The 14,664-nt window shown below is 38.7% G+C and overlaps 1 protein-coding gene across 14 annotated transcripts in view; it reads left to right on the top strand.

The window, feature by feature from the left end:
• Window positions 1–14,664, top strand: part of LRAT (lecithin retinol acyltransferase) — a 263,547-nt gene that overhangs the window by 122,159 nt on the left and 126,724 nt on the right. For all 14 annotated transcript variants that reach the window (XR_006596648.1, XR_006596647.1, XR_006596653.1 and 11 more), the window contains 3 exons: window positions 9,540–9,611; window positions 10,846–10,958; window positions 14,097–14,262. The gene's annotated coding sequence lies outside the window, so the exon portion shown is untranslated. Of the gene's footprint in view, window positions 1–9,539; window positions 9,612–10,845; window positions 10,959–14,096; window positions 14,263–14,664 lie in introns of those variants that run through there.

The following is a 14,664-nucleotide window of genomic DNA, read 5'->3' as shown; positions in this document are numbered from 1 at the left end:
CACACACACACACACACACACACATGCACACACACACACAGGGTGTTGCAACTTTTCTGAGAACAAAGAGCATGTTTCGTCATTCTGCCTAATAAACTCATGTTTCCTATCGGTACCAGGGAACGCCACACAAAGCATGTCTTTGAATATCTTTGAATGCCTTCATGCTTAGATTGGTTCCTAAAGGGTTGGGGTTTTCTTGGTATAACATCATTTCCTCAGTGTGTACAATCACAAGGAAATCATGAAAGCTATAATACATTAAATTTAAGATTTTTATTTTCTGGATATGTAGAATTGGAGCAAAATCATATCCTTTTCTTGGGGCCATCTGGTAACCTCACAAAAAAGGAAAAAGTAAACATGTTTCTAGTTGCTTTGAACAAACCCATATGCTGCCAGTCGTTACTAAAACTGGCCAATGAGAGAGTTGAATTTCACTAGTGTATTCTGAGATATACTCTGATCATCCTGTAGTTTCTATAGCTAGATTCTGGGCAGATATATTTTCTTTCTTGTATTTTCATTTCATACTTTCCAAAGACGATCTATAATTAATTGATATGTTCTATTTTTCTCTATAATTCACCAATAATAATTTAGCCAAAACAAACAGGAAATTCTCCTGGAAGTCTGATCCCTAATGAATTCTGAAACTAAGCTCAGCATATTAAAGGAAGTAATTAAGAAGGCACCCCATTGTGTTTAGATATGCTGGGTCAGCCAAAACAGGATTTTTCTATTTTTATGAGCTTTTGTCAAATTTAAACTATGTTACATTTTAAAACAAAAATTTAAAAGAATTTCTCAGTAGCCTTACTACTCTGTAAATATTTTTTAAAATTATTCTTCATGTAATGTAAAGATGACTTTTTGAAACAAATGGCCTAGATGTGCCAATAAAAGTACCTATTCAATTTGCCAAAAAAAAAAAAATACCACAAGTATTTTCTAGTTAATTGTGTGCACACATTCCGTATAACATAGCGGCCACGTACTAACCATTAATTGTGAAGGACTATAGAGGTCATCCGGTTCATCACCTTACTTCAGAAAGGACTGATCCTGTATTACCCCTGGAACATGGTTGGTTAATGTGCCCTCCAGCTAATGTGCTTTCTTATCTCTTGCTTTTACACTTTGTTTTTTTACATTGCAGTCCTAGTCCTAACCTGCCTTTTCATGGTGCTCATGGTTTGCCAAGCACTGCTGCACTTTTCACACTGGTGCCTCTAACCCTTCTAATGGCTCCCTTGACTAGCGACCGCCAGACTTTTTCTTTTGTTCTCTTGCTTCTTACTGAATTCAACTCTGACTTTAGATAGACTCTCCTCTCTTTCTTCTCATATTCTCGTGTTCATACTTCCTTCTCACTCTTTTTCTTTTTCTACCCTTGTCCCCTATTTGTGTCACTGCATTATCTCCTGCCATTTTTTCCCCCTTCTCCTCCTATCACCTTTTTCTAGCACTTTCACCTATCCTAAAAATCCTTAGCTGGCAGTCTTTGCTGGGTCCTGAGCTCTCAAGGTAAGCAGAGGGAGTGTCTAGAACTCCCAAGCCTGCACCACCGACTTGTTCCCATCCCTGTTGGGGGCAGAAGTCTAATGGGCTCGCAGACAGCAATTGCAATCATCAGTGCGCAGTGCCAGTTTGGTCTGGAGATAATCACTCAGTCAGTTACATTGCCATTCAGATTAGCAGTCTTGTGAGAAATAAAAGCCCGCCCTCTCTGATGAGTGTTTCACGTACATTCTTCCCAGTAAAGATCTTTTAGAGCAGTGTTTAAGAAATGTGAGCTCGGGCCCCTCCCCCGTTCATGCTCTGTCTCTCTCTGTCCCAAAAATAAATAAACGTTGAAAAAAAAAAAAAAAAGAAATGTGAGCTCGCATCAGTCACCTGGAAGGCTTGATAAAACAGATTGCTGGGGCGCCTGGGTGACTCAGTCGGCTAAGCGTCCGACTTCGGCTCAGGTCATGCTCTTGCACTCTGTGAGTTCAAGCCCCGCGTCAGGCTCTGTGCTGACAGCTCAGAGCCTGGAGCCTGTTTCAGATTCTGTGTCTCCCTCTCTCTCTCTGACCCTCCCCTGTTCATGCTCTGTCTCTCTCTGTCTCAAAAGTAAATAAACGTTTAAAAAAAAAAACAGATTGCTAAACGCACCCCTTTCTGCAGTGGAAATTGGACATCGGCAGTTCTGGCTGACCGTGCCGTGCCCACACTGCCTGTCTGCAGGTCACTGATGGAGTAGCACTACTGCTCAGTTCTTTTCAATTTTCTGATCACGAACTTAAATGATTCTGGCTCATTTCAAGGCCAATTACCTGTATTCTTCTTCCTTTGGAAATGATTTTCAGACAGTCCCTGGGGAGTGACTTTCGGTCATGACGTTACGTTCTTACGGCTAAGGAACGCAAATCTCTTCAGCTTTTTACAAAATGTATGCTGTAAATCTGTTATCGCTGTTAATTACCCTCTTCCATTTCTCCTACCGGTTGTCTGCGCCATCCTCCGGTTGCAGATAGGCAAAACAAACTTAATAATCTATACGGTGTTTCACTTGAAAAGAGACTTGTCTAATTTAGACTTTGGTATGTGGATTAACTTCTGGTTTCCGTGTATTTTATTTATTTATTAATACACATGGGTATAGGTGTGTATTTGGCACCTGTGAATAGATGGCACCAACACGTACCGTGCAAAGTGAACTAGGATACAAAAAATTTAACCTATGCATCTAGCAGTCAAGTTGCTTTGCAACTCTTTAGGGATATAAAACAAAACAACAATATGACAACAAAACAAACAAAATCCCAGTGAAATAGAACTTTTAGAACTGGAGTGGACCAGGTAAACATCAAGCCTTGAGTAGCAAAACAAAATTGAAACAGTAATTCAACGGAAAATGGTTGAGTCAGTCATGCTTAACTGAAAAAAGGGTGACCCTGATAATGATTGTTCCTTTGAATATCAGTACCCATACAAATATCTTGATATATGCCACCTTTTGTAATCATTGGTTGTGATATATGCCATCACTTGATATAGCCACCTTTTGTAATCATTGGTTGTGTATGTCCTGTCTTCAACTACCATTGATGGCCCTCCAAGACCGAGATGATGTCTCATGCATTTTCATATTACCAACACTTAATATAGCATAAGTATGCGTTTCCAACTTACTGTTGATTAAATAAGGGCAAGTGGACATAAGCTGGTTGGCAAATAGAATGGTCATTAAATCAGTTTTGTAAAGCTTACTAGGTAATTTCACATCAGCCATATTAAAGATCCTTCTAGGAGGTACCGTCTAAGCCCAAGCACAATGTCCTGCGTGTAGAAGGACCTCACTACATCAGCTCATTCAATGGGTATTCATTATTTATTAAAGGGGCGCCTGGGTGGCGCAGTCGGTTAAGCGTCCGACTTCAGCCAGGTCACGATCTCGCGGTCCGTGAGTTCGAGCCCCGCGTCAGGCTCTGGGCTGATGGCTCGGAGCCTGGAGCCTGTTTCCGATTCTGTGTCTCCCTCTCTCTCTGCCCCTCCCCCGTTCATACTCTGTCTCTCTCTGTCCCCAAAATAAAAAACGTTGAAAAAAAAAATTAAAAAAAATAAATTTTAAAAAGTAAATTACACTTTGTGCTTTACTTCTAGTTTTTCAGCTGCTATAGGGAGACAAGCTGGATTATTTGCTTTTCTATTTTCTTTCAGAAATAACTATGTACCTGCTAACTGCTGAAAAAGTAAAATCGTCTGTAATCAGTTTAATAAGCATGTAACCATACTTTGTGGGATAATTACACAAGACAATGTTTCCATAAGTGACTTATTTTAAGACTTTACAGTGTTAGGTCTTCTCATTTAAAAAAAAAATGTAAGTCATTTTCTTATTTACTGTCACTTAAGTCAGAAATATCTTAAGGAAATACAGCTAACCGTGGAAGAGCTTTGTTCACAAAGATAGATGACATAGCCTCATTTACAACATACACAAAAAGCCAAAGGCCTAAATGCCCAACAATAATGAAATGGTTAAATAAATGATGAGAGATCCAAGCAACAAAATCTTATGTAGCAAGTTATATTTATGAAAATTATGTGTATATATATATATACATATATATACATGCATATATATATGCATATATATGCATGTATATATATGTATATATACATATATGTATGTATATGTATGTATATATATGTATATATATACACACATATATATATATACATGTATATGTATATATATATATACATACACTCACACAAGCAAATTATACTTAAGGAAAGCTTTGTTAACATTATGCTATCATATATAGTACATGATAAATATCTTAGTCCTAACTGTGAAATATTCATTAGGACCAATGGATTTGATTTCCTTATTTTATTTATTTATTTATTTATTTATTTATTTATTTATGAAATAACCCTCCCCCTTTTTTAAAAGTTTATATATTTATTTTGAGGGAGAGAGAGAGAGAGAGAGAGAGAGAGAGGGAGCCAGTGGGGAAGGGGCAGAGGGGGGACAGAGGATCCGAAGTGGACTTTGTGCTGACAACAGAGAGCCTGATGCAGGGCCTGAACTCACAAATTGTGAGATCATGACCTGAGCCGAAGTTGGTTGTTTAACCGACTGAACCATCCAGGCGCCCCTTGATTTTCTTATTTTAATATTTAGGGCCTAGAAATTGGCCTAAAGCAGGGAATATCCCAGCAGAAATTCCATTTAGATGAGAAATCCATTTAAATTATTCAGCTTGTTGGAGAATAGCAAAGGTCTTACTATAGCTATGTCAACAACTTTGTGATAGTTTATGTAAATAGCTGCTTTTATTTGGTAGAATTAACTAAAATAAAGTCATAGGAACATAACTAATTATCTAATTTGTGCTTTAAACTATAGTTTGACTGCAAATGAGGTACTCTGGAATGACTTCATCACCTATGATAACTCTTAATCTGCCCTTTTGGTTTCCTGCATCTGTTTCCATAATCTCTCAATTTAGGAAACACCATTGGCTTCTCCTGAGAATTAGTGTAGGAATTCGGTGATGAATGCTCAGGGCATGGATAGTGTTGGGAATCAGAGGTTTTATTACAATTTTGAACCTAAAACTAAGAGATCACAAAGAGAAGTGATCAGTCTGTTTGATCTTTATCACTTTGGATAATGAAAGTTCAGTTTCTTTGGAACACTATGTTAGATCTTTCCACTGATTGATTACATTTTCATCTTCACCTGGAATTAGTTCTTTTCAAATAACGTAAATATTGCTATTAATATTTAAGATAACCTTGTAAGTAATTAAAAGATTGATTAGTCTGAACTGTTATCTTTGAGTTAATTAGATGCATTTCATAGTGGATAACACATTTGTTTTTATATTTTAGGACTTGAGCCGTGTTCCTGATTTTATACAGATACCCTTGGGGGTATGGCTCAGGGGTAGAGCATTTGACTGCAGATACCATGGCTCCGTATATAAAGGACATTCACTAAAATGGTAATTTGAAAAATATTATATTATTTTAATTTAAAATATTTAAATAGCCAATGGTGTTCATATATATTTTTATAGTAAATATTTTAAATATTAAATAATCTTAATTTTCTGTATTCAGCAGCATATCAAATATTAAGAATGAGAAGATATATAGATCTATCTATATATTCCTATATCTATATATCTTTATTTACAGCTATAACTATATATAACTACTTGACTGATGTAGTCACTAGAAAGTAAACAATTACATAACTCAACATTTGATAGAGCCTTATGAGCCATCTGGATATGGTTCTGAAGAAAGGAGGCAGTTGTCAGTAGATGAAAGAATATTTTAAAACATAGCCCCTGTTAACCCGCCAGCATATTTGGGTTGATTTCCAGTCAGAGAGTTAAAATTGTACTGGCTGTTTGCTCTCCTCCCCCTGAGTCTTCTGTGGCACAGGGCAGATCTTATTAGGACATCTTCCTGGAGTCAGGATAGAATTTGTAGCTGTGGAACCATAAAATCTGCTGACCATACTTGAACCAAATCCAAGACTCTGGCCTCATTTTCATAGTGCTGTGGTTTATTGTGCTAACCAAGAAAGCCTTTTGCAGTTGGATACTAGGTAACTTGAAGTGACATTACTGAATACCTCTTCTTTAAGTATTAAAAATGTGTCTCCAATTAAAAAGGATAAATCCCTTAGAATTTGTTATTGTTCAAAATATTTAAGCTGAAGAGCTTTGAATAATTAATAGTCTGTATGTAGTTACTACGTACACTTTAGTTTTATTGTTGATGCATTTCACAATACTTGAAGAGTTGGGAGGGTCTGTATTTTAAAATATGATTGTTATCCACTAGGAGGAGCTATATCCTCTTTTAAAAAGTTAGTTACCCAGAGAAAGAGTAAAGCAAAAACAAGGTGTCAAGCGAGACTTACCCAAGCTTATATGAACCTCAAGTATTGGTGATAAAGATGTTACTTGTATATTATCTTTCACTTTGGAATCATGAAATGTCAACTGATCCACAAAAGTTTATACTGCTCTTGCAGACATGGAGCTAAAACATCATAGGGCAAACAAGAGCCAAGACATTAGTGCTTCTTAGATGAGAGGGTAGAAATACAAAGGTTTAGGGGAAGGAGTTCCCTTCAGCAGAAGTAACAGTTGAAGCTAGGATTGGGAAGGATTTCTGTTAAGAAGGATGCGAATGAGTATGAAGGAGAAGCAGGGTAAGTTAGGAAAGAGGAAAGAGGAGGGGTGCTGGAACCAACAGATGAGAGGTGAGGGGAGGGGAAGGGGTGAGCTGTTGCAGAGACCGGGGAAGAACCTGGATGGTGCCATGTCACCAGAACCCACAGAGGGGGGACTTTTAAGAACATGCTAGTGGAGTTGGGGGAGGAGAGCGGGGGTGAGTTCCGATGTACCTGAGTAGGTAGAGGAGAGTGAAAACACAAAGAAAGTGTTGTGCTTGGTTAGAAAGAGGACTAGTGGGTATGAGTTAGAATTACGTACACCTAATAATCATTCTTTGGCCGGTTAATAGGAGTGGTTTAGCAGATCATTCAAAGCTCTCCAGATACTGTCTGGTGACCCTTGTCATTAACCACACATACAAATCCATACAGAGTGTGACACCACAGATGACAACAGACAAGGAGTGGGAAGACAGGGTCTTCATTCTGCCTGTGTCACTAACAAGCTTAATGACCCCACACAAGTCACTTGACCCTTGTGTAGTAGTATAAAAATAAGAACCCCTTCTTTAAGAAGGATACAGATGAATAAAAATATACAATCTGGGGGTGCCTGGGTGGCTCAGTCAGTTAAGTGACTGACTCTTGATTTCTGCTCAGGTCATGATCTCCTGGTTGACAGATTGAGTCCCACGTGAGGTTACACGCTGAGCATGGAACCTGCTTAAAATTCTCTCTCGCCCTCTCCCACTGCCCCCACAAAATAATAAAAATTAAAAAAAAATTAAAAAATACACCTTCTTCATAGAAATAAGACAGCCCTCAAAGCTTTGTCCACAGTAGTGGTCACAGCTCATAACTCTGAACGTGTACAGACAGTACCTTTAACAGGCCCACTGTGAGAGATGCCAATGGCTCTAGGAAGATAAATCTAATTATAATTAGCAGATCTGTTCTGTCCATGCTCAAATAGTCAACTGATTTTGTGTGTGTGTTCCTGACAGCTAGTGCTGTTATTACAAGTATCCAGGGACCTGCAAACATGTTTGTATTTCACAAGTGGGATTTGCATCTTTCACATTCCATAGGGAGCCAAACTCAGATAGTACTAAGGAAATGGCGCCAGTAAAAAGCATGATGTTCGCCTGAAACGTGTGGCTTTTCAAATTGAAGGGTTAATAAAAGGATTTCTTTATTTCATTTCTCTTCCTGTTATGATACAAAATGTATCACCTGCAGCAAAATCCATCAGCTGGAACCAAAATGTTGGTAAGAGTAGAAAGGTAGGTACTGACTTATACTAAATAACCTCATGTTTGTGAGCAGCACAATTTCGGTGTAAACTTCTATGTCCAAAGAAGGGTCCAGAGTCATTTTAAACACTGCCTTCAGTGAATCAATAGATCTTCAATACCACTTCGGTAGTTTATAAACATACTACTAAAAAAGTAACTGCCACGAATGAATTTGCTGCCAGCACTATTCATGGATATATATTTTTAAAATATTTTTTGAAGTTTATTTATTTATTTTGAGAGAAAGAGAATGTGTGTGAGCAGGGGTGGGGCAGAGAGAGAGAGAGAGAGAGAGAGAGGGAGAGAGAGAGAATCCCAAGCAGGCTCCGTATTTTCGGCATGGAGCTCGATGCGGGGCTCGAACTCACGAACCCAGTCACCCCAAATTCGTTGATATGTTTTAAGTATGATGTAACATTAGCATGTGACAGTCTTCAGCATACGTGATCCCAGTGTGGTGACAAACATGTTAACTCTTATCCAGGAGAATTCCACTGTAGACCTGTTTTTCTCTTATGGAAAGAAAAATATCCCTAAGGAGATTTTAATCTGTTTAATTTGTTTATAGAAAACAAATATCAAAACAGTAATACCTTGAGAAGCAGATCCTCGCCTGGTAATATCAGTTTGACCTTTGTTGCCTAAACCCTGGCTGTTCCCTGTTGTAATAGTAACTGAACACTATATAAAATTTACTTGTCATGTATGTTGCATATATGTTTTATATTCCATATTCCATAATGTAACCTCAGATTTCCCATTGGTGACTGGTGACTTAAGAATGGAGCATTCCCGGCTTTAACCTTTGGTGGTGAAGTTGTTTTTTGGCTTTGGCACCACGTGTGCTGTGGGCAGACCTCAGAGTGATAGAAAGTTTCCTCAATACTTTAGAAGCTCTGCAAGGTGATTACATGCTCTTTTCATGAGTAACCATATCTATGTCACTTCAGCTGGTGCTATGGTAGCTGACACAATTTCAGGTGCTTTGTTTATATTCTTCAACTCTAGCCTGACCTCCTTTTTGGGGAGGCCATAGAGATCACCCTGTAACCATGTTCTCTCCAGTGTTTTGGTGCTTAGCCTGAGGAAACATGCCCACATCAGGAGTCCCTGAGCACATAATTTCTGGGGGGAGAAAAACAAAACAAAACTCTTGTATTTCAGGAAAATGTATTGGCAACTTTTATTCTTAACTTTGACTTAATGGGAAGCATGACTCTTTACTGGACGTAAATTGCCAGGGTCCAAAGCCCACATGTTTCACCACTCGGCCTCACTCAGCCTTTCATTGGTTCAGGTTCCTTGCCAATAAAATAGGGGTTATAATACCTGCTTTACAGGGTTATTTGGAAAACCAAATGAAACATTGTATGAAAAGTGCCTGAAACAGAACACCTTTTTCAATGCAGGTTATTAATTTCTTTATTCCAATAATGAAATGTATAGGATTCTCCTTACATATTACATGTTTTTGTGTTTTAGCACGTATAAGAAAGAGTAAGCTCTCCATGAATAAAAGTTTAACATAGTTTTTTGCAAAATATTTATAGAAGGAAACTCTGTAAAGATCTGTTACCACAGATATGGAGAGTGGGAAGAAATTGCCAGACACCATTAACAGGGTGAGTGTGTACTTTTGGTAAGGTCTCTTCTTTTATGTTCTTTATTTGTCCCTCCCTCCCCCTCTCCCTTCCATCCTACCTTCCTTTGGCATGTAGTTGGACACATGTGGCTTCAAAGCGTTGATAAAGCCTTTCTCCCAAGTTGCCCAGTAATAGCAGAAACTCAGGAGTGTCAAAAGGACTTTCTCAAGAACCACCATAGTTTTAACCTCCTGGGTCTAGAGTGAAGGAAGCAGAAATTCTCTGAGAACCATAGCTACTACAGTGGTGTCCCTCTGGTATATCTAAACCAATAGCAAGACAGAAAAAGGAATTCAACTTTAACCCTTGGTGGTTAAAGATTGTTGGTTGTGAGAGGTTCGAAGGATGGGGTCTCCACGTACTTCATACTTTGGTTGCTTTATTGAGCACAACCGGGAAGGTACAGGTGTGTGCCATAGTCTGGGGACACACAGGTAAGTAAACATCTGCTCCAGCCCTTGAGGAACGGATCATGTCGCTAGAAGGGAGATGTACTGTGATCTTCTGTCTGCCTCTCCCTGCACCATGAGCTGCTTGTGAGGTGGGGGTCCTTCTTCTTGCTTCCGAATGCCTCGTGCCTGTCTGTCACAGGGCCTATCCACAGAAAGCTCGCAATAAACAGATCCTGATCAAAATAACTAACTAGTGATTTAGGCCGAGAAACTGAAAGTAGATTTCGGAGTGGCCAACACTTGGCTTGTAGAAAGCCTCCGGTCATTTTTCAATGCCATTCAACTTAACATAACACATAGGCCCTACCTATTTCTGTCTCTGTTTAACCACAGATGTTACAAGGTCTAGTGGAAATTCTTCCTCTTGCACCACCTCTGCAGCATTCATGAATCACTTACTTCATTCCTGGGGCACTTGGTTCCCAGCTAGATGACATAACCAAACTCATTCCCTCCACCTGTGTCCCTGGCTTCTGGTCACAGCGTCACTGTACCTCATTGCTGTGCAGTACATGTTGAGCCTAATGAAAGATGGTGGGTGGATCACGGAGATACGATATCAAGAGAGGCTGTAAAAATGCAGTAAGGCAGGAATAGGATCGAGCCAAGAGCAGACTAGCAGGTGTTTTGAGAATAACAGTTAACTTCATTTTACATAGAGGAGCTCCTTCAAAACAATAGTGATGAGCTGATAAATAAAATGGGACCTGAAATAAGTGGACATGTTAGTTCTCAAAAACAGTTTATTATTTTTTTTTAAGGAAGGGAGGAAGGAAGACATCACAAGGAAACCTTTGTGTCTGAGCCTAGAGTTCATTGTGGGGGAACAGCATCTCCCCTGAGAATCTGTGATTATAGACCTGCCTTCACACAGGTTGGTGTTCAAATGTATACTGCTTTCATAGGTGGGGAAAATTGTAGTCCAAGTAATTTATTTGGTAATTTACTTAGAGGAGTTTATGGTTGCTAGTATCACCAAGGCATCTGGCAGAAAAAAAATCCAAATCCAGGATGTCTCCTTAAAAGAGGCTGCTCCACAAATAAAGCCTCATCAAACCTAAAAGGAGTCCAAAATTTTAAAACATATGTAATAATGTCTACAGAAGTCATAAATTGGAATGATTCGATGCAGAGTGGAATATGCATGTTAAAAATGCTTAAAGAGGTAAAGATAGTATAAATACCTGAGCAAGGAATAAGGAAGATTCAGAGAAGGTCTAGATGGATTTGAATAAAAACCAAATGAACTTCTATTAATTAAATGTATAATCACTGAAATAAAAACTCAGTGGATCAATTGAACATCGGACTAGATACAATTAATGGAAGACTAAAGAACTAGAAAATGGATCTGGGAAAATTATCCAGAATGCAGCCCAGGGAAAAGTGATGGAAAATGGGAGAGAAGTTAGAGATATGTGAAAAGAATGACAAGGTTTTACATTCTCCAGTTAAAAGCTCTAGAAAAAGGGCATGTGAAGAATGGGGAGAAGTAATGTCCAAAGAGCATTTTTCAGGGTTGATGAAACATATATATCTACAGAATCCAGGAGAATCATTCCCAAACAGATTAAACAAAAAGAAATCCATACAAGATATATCATAGTGCAACTGTCTAAAAACCCAAAACTAAGATCACAAGAGCACATAGGGGAAAGGACAACACACAAAGGTCAGCAATTAAACTGATAGCAAACCTCTCAGTAATAAAGTTGAATGCCAGAGGTTTGAGATAGTATCCATGAGGTTTATAAATGAATGTCATTCTAGAAATTTGTGCCCAGATAAACTAGCATTATAGAATAAAAGTAATGCTGATACAATACTGGGTGAACAGACCTATAGGAAAAGATGATTTAAAAAAAAGTAAGGGATGTGTGTAGGAGAGTGTTTTTACCCACATTACTTTATGCCTGGAATTACTTGAGACATAATTGAGTCATTGAACAAAATGATACGTTGGCAGTTGTTTGTTTGTTTGTTTGTTTTCATCACAGGCTTTAATCTGACCTGGATTAAAATACCCATGTCCTGTTTCCCTAAAAGCAGACTAATAAGCAGGGCCCTGGACCTTGGTGCTGATATTCTGATGGAGTGTTGCGTTTATCACCTTTGTTTTACTTACTAACACACAGTTAATTTTCTTTGGCCATTACAGAATGTGTTTTCAGATGCCAGTTTGTTGACTTTAAAATATTAAAAGCAAGTTGAAATAAATAAATTGCTTACCTATTTGAGGTTTAATAAGGTCTAGCGTGTCAAAAGGCACACAATGATTTTCTTTAACGTTTACTTATTTATTTTCAGAGCGAGAGAGGGAGGAAGGGGGGGGGGGGGAGAGAATCCCAAGCAGGCTCCACACTGTCAGTGCAGAGCCCAACTTGGGGCTCGACCTCACGAACCATGAGATCACGACCTGTAACAAAATCAAGGGTCAGACACGTAAGCAAGTGAACCATCCAGGTGCCTTCCACAATGAATTTTAAATCCCATTCCATAGAACTGTGATGTTCCATTAAAAAAGCGTGGAATATTTTGTTCTCGTTAACTAAATTATTCAGAAATGGCAATATGAAACTGATTTATAAACTGATTGTTGTTGGTGTAATAACTTCTGTACCTTTATATTGGAACTTCTGGGGTTTATATTAAAAACTTGGGGATCCTTTAGAATTTTAAGATGATTAGAAAAGTCTTTGCAGTTTGAGGACCCTTCTGTATGTCTGGGGACCAGTTTGGCCCTATTAATTTTTCTAGATAGTCATTTTTTTTCTAAAATTGGGTGGATTAAACTTTTCCTGGTCAAATTCCCAACTTTTCATGTAACTCTAATTTCTTAGGACCTTGAGGTTCTCTGTTGTAATATGTTCTCAAGTCAAATCAGGCTTCTCAAGGGTAGTGGAGCCTCTTTCCCTGCACATGGAGAGAGAATGATGATAATTGTGTGGTAAAGACAAAAAGGAAGGTCCATATTGAAGGCTTCTTGGATCTCCCTCCTAGTCACCCATTCAGACCAAACCCAGTGCACAACTTTGCCCTAATGAGTCGTGTTCTGTAGTTTCAAGGCTGCACTCTGCCATGAGAGGCAGCTACCAAAGCCAGATCCTCTCACATTGATCCTCAAATCCGCATCCCCTTTGGTGCTTGGTTCTTCCCTCAGCAGACTCCACCTTCTCTTCCTTTTCAAATCTGTTTCTCTCTTGCACCATAGCTCTTACTGAAATTGACCTATATTTTCCTCTTTCCTTCCTCCCACTCATTAAGTAGTATCCTTTGTAATCTTGGTTTTGCAAGTATTTTGAGCAAAGTGTATCCTATGGGTACTCAAGAGGCTGCCAGTATTTATCATTATCTCTTACTAATTGTATGACTTTGGGAAGTTACATGATCTCTCAGCGTCTGCTTTTTCATCTTTGTATTCACATGGGTTATTATGAGGATTAAATAAGAGAATACAGGGGAAACACTTGGCTCAGTGCCTGAAAGACCTCAACAAACATATTAATTGTTACTTGAGATATGCTGAATTTTATGAAAGGGGATGTTCAGGGAGCATAGGAGATTTACAGCTGGGGGCCTTCACTTGTACTGAAGGGAACAACGAATGTCCTCCAGAGGAAGTGACCTTTAAGCTGAGACCTTCAGGGTGAATATAATTTGTGATCTGGAAAAAAACAAAGGTTCCAAGTAGAAGAAACCACCCGGCACATTCCAGGGCCTGAAGGCATATGCTGGGAGAATGCAGGAGCTGAGAAGTCCCAAATGGTGGGACGGAGAGAATGAGCTGGGAAGATGGCAAAAGGTGAGCCTCGGAGAAGTAAGCAGGTGCCAGAGGGCAGAGGACTCTGAAGGTCATGGCTAGGATTTTATACTTTACCTTGACCACAAATTAAAAAAACACTAAAGAAAGGTTAGAGAAAGGAAATGACATGATCAGTATAAATTCTGAAGAGACCATTCTCCCCTGCATTTGGGCAGGCTGGTAAGAAACACCTGTTGCTTCCTTCTTTAGCTCCAGGAGGAAGTTCAAAACACACAAGGTCCAGTCCACCTGTGGAAACCCTCACCTCAGCCCTGTGCCTTAAATTGCCATAAAATCCAAGTCTCCTTTCCTGACTCTCAAGCCATTTTTGGACCTGCTTGAGAACCTTCTGTGCACTTCCAGAAGGCCTCATTATGTGAGTAATAAACCTTTTCATATGCTCTTGGTATGTGTGTGGCCTCAAAATCAATCTCTACATCTGAACCAAATTCAGATGGTGGGGTTGGGGTGTCCGTTGTGCCTCCTGTGGTAACCACACAATATGGATTATAAATATAAAAACTTTAACATATCTATCTCAAAAAAAATGAGATTATACTATGAACATCTGATCTTTAAAATAATGTACTTTCAACAAGGATGTTATTAAATGTTTTTCACAATATCATTTTAACCACAGTATATTATACTAGTATATGTATAGTGCAAATGATCTAACCAACTTACAATTAGACATATGTGTTGGTTATAATATTTTTACTACTGCTGTAGCAGATATCCTTATAGCTAAACATTTGTTCATTTTCTTGGTAACTAA

The sequence above is a fragment of the Felis catus genome, chromosome B1, assembly GCF_018350175.1.
Source record: "Felis catus isolate Fca126 chromosome B1, F.catus_Fca126_mat1.0, whole genome shotgun sequence".
Taxonomy (NCBI): domain Eukaryota; kingdom Metazoa; phylum Chordata; class Mammalia; order Carnivora; family Felidae; genus Felis; species Felis catus.
The sequence above is the reverse complement of the archived record's forward strand: the minus strand, read 5'-3'. Positions and strand labels throughout refer to the sequence as shown.